Source organism: Dipodomys spectabilis, unplaced genomic scaffold, assembly GCF_019054845.1.
Source record: "Dipodomys spectabilis isolate Male_0828 unplaced genomic scaffold, ASM1905484v1 ptg000396l, whole genome shotgun sequence".
NCBI lineage: Eukaryota > Metazoa > Chordata > Mammalia > Rodentia > Heteromyidae > Dipodomys > Dipodomys spectabilis.
Genome location: NW_024871073.1, coordinates 1,880,315 through 1,882,729, shown reverse-complemented (window position 1 = coordinate 1,882,729; position 2,415 = coordinate 1,880,315). Strand labels below are relative to the sequence as shown.

The window sequence follows — 2,415 nt, the reverse complement described above, 5'->3', positions numbered from 1 at the left end:
GGCAGTAAGTGCATGGCCCACGCACACACTGTGAGGAAGGAAATGAGTCAAAGTTTCCAAAAGTCTTTCAGCAATACACAAAAGGTAGGTAAAATCTCTCCATTCTCTTACACTGTCTATTCAATGTTCATATTGTCCAAGAAATAATACCATAGCAATTATTGCCCATGGTGATTGCTTTCTGTTACATTTTGTCTTCAACACAGACAGTGTTGGTGACATTGGGTTATCATGCACAGAGCTGAGCTTATAAGAGAGACAAATGTATTCTGTCCCATTTTTCCAAGTTCCATTTTAAAAAGTACTAAACTTTAAATATCATTACTTACTTTCTTAAGAATCCAAAAAATGAAAAAAAAATCACAAATAATCACTTCAAAATGCTTTAAAAGTAGGAGATGATAAAACAGGTCCCGTGAAGTAAACTTTCTTCCACTTTTAAAATTATTCTGAAAGCCTTGTGCTGGTTGGTCACACCTGTAATCCTAACTACTTGGCATATTTACTCAGGAGCCAGAGATCTGTGCATAAAAGTGGAAGGCAATCAGGACAAAATAAATTCATGATATTATTTTTCAAAAATTTTAATGTTAGCAAAGGGCCAGGAATGGAGATGTAGCTCATATAGTAGCTCACCAATCTAGAGAGCAGGCCTAGCAAGACTTTGAAGCCCTTTTTTCAAACTGTGAGCAAACAAACATACATGCAAGTGCATGAGAACACGTGCACGTGCACACACACAAATTCATTCAAAATACCTTCATATCAGTGTTTTGCATTAATTTCTTTGTTAGCCATATTATATGAGTAAAATAAAGGAAATAAACTCTTTCATCTCAGAACATTTTCATATGTTTTTTATTTTAAAAATACTGTACAGAGAGGTCACATTTACATGAGCAAGTAATGAGTACATTTTCTAACAAGCGTTGTTACCTCCTCCTTAATTTTCCCTCTACCGTCCCTTCCCTCCCACCTCTACAAGTACACTCCCCTCCCCCCTTCCCCTGCCTAAATTGTAAAGTTCAGTTTTCAACATAGTGTCTTGTGCATCTCATTGTTACAATGGGTCAACCTGAATCCCTGTTTCAGCATTTTGTTTTTTTCCTTCCCCTCCCCAAATTACAGGAGCGTATATACAAGAGGTGGGCACACCAAATTCAAATACAGTGAAAACAGGGGTTATAGCATGGGGGAGGAACATATAAAGAAACAAAAAACAATCACATAGTCTGTTGTAAGTACGTTCGAAACAATAGCAAGAAAGAAAAAAAAACCAGTTGTGTTCCTATTTGGGGGTTCATTACCATTAACAACATCTTATCTGGTCATATGTGCATAGATTTTGAACTTTTCTGCTTATCGCAGATATATTAGTTATTACAAACTAGGGAAACCCTGTGACCTATGTTTCTTTGGACTTGGCTTACATCACTTAATAATTTTTTCCAAGTCTTTCCATTTTCTAACAAATTGGGCGATGCCATACTTTCTCTTGGGGGCATAGAATTTCATTACTATAAATAGCACATTTTCTTGATCTATTTATCTGATGAGGGGCATCGGGGTTGGTCCTATATCTTAGCTATCTTAAACAATGTTGCAATAAATATAATTGTGATGGTAGTTTTAGTACCGTCTTGTTTGTGATCTTTTGGGTAAATGCCCAAAAGTGGATTGCTGTGTCATAGGGGAGTTATATGTGAAGTCTTTTGAGGAACCTCCATACTACTTTCCAAAGTGGTTGAACAAGTTGACACTCCCACCAAGAGTGCAGTTCAGTTAACTTGTGGCCACATCCACTCCAGCATCAGTTGTTGTAAAAGTATAAAATGGTACAGGAATTTGCCTGCCATCCTTGCACATGGGCCATTCAAATCTTCTCTGTATGGTTTCAATGTTAGAGTACGTGATGCTGAATGGAACATAGAACATGTATTATATATAAAGTGTGATTGATTTTCTTAAACTAGATAATTCAACAAAAAGTAAGTTTAAAAGAATTTTCATGAAATTTTAGAGCCACGTACTTCTTACATAAGCACACATTTAAGAATAAAGTCAAGATTGACATGTCAAAAACAAAATAATTCCAATTATTTGTTGTTCAAGAGATGTGTAGGAGGAGGAATTCAATTATTCTATACAAGGCTCCTGTCATAATGAACACTGCAGCAAGTGTTAAGTTTTGTTAAAAGTTTTAATGGTTTAAATATATTTAATTTTGGGAATTTGCTTATATATACTAAAACAAGGGCTGTTTGGCAGGTAATAAAACTGTTCGATAAAGTATTTAAGATTTATGGTAACAGACATATGCTACTATGTATGTATATTTCAGAGTTTATAGGAACATTACTAATGAGAAGTTGCAAAGTCTTTGTGTAAAGGAGCAGAATAAAGAGTTAAGACTTT

At 35.2% G+C, this 2,415-nt stretch overlaps 1 non-coding gene across 1 annotated transcript; it reads right to left on the bottom strand.

Moving 5' to 3' along the window:
- Positions 1-1,821: 1,821 nt before the first annotated feature.
- LOC122096878 lies at positions 1,822-1,928 on the bottom strand. The gene has a single exon (XR_006145420.1). It is a non-coding gene; the product is annotated as a U6 spliceosomal RNA (small nuclear RNA).
- Between the last annotated feature and the right edge of the window lie 487 nt (positions 1,929-2,415).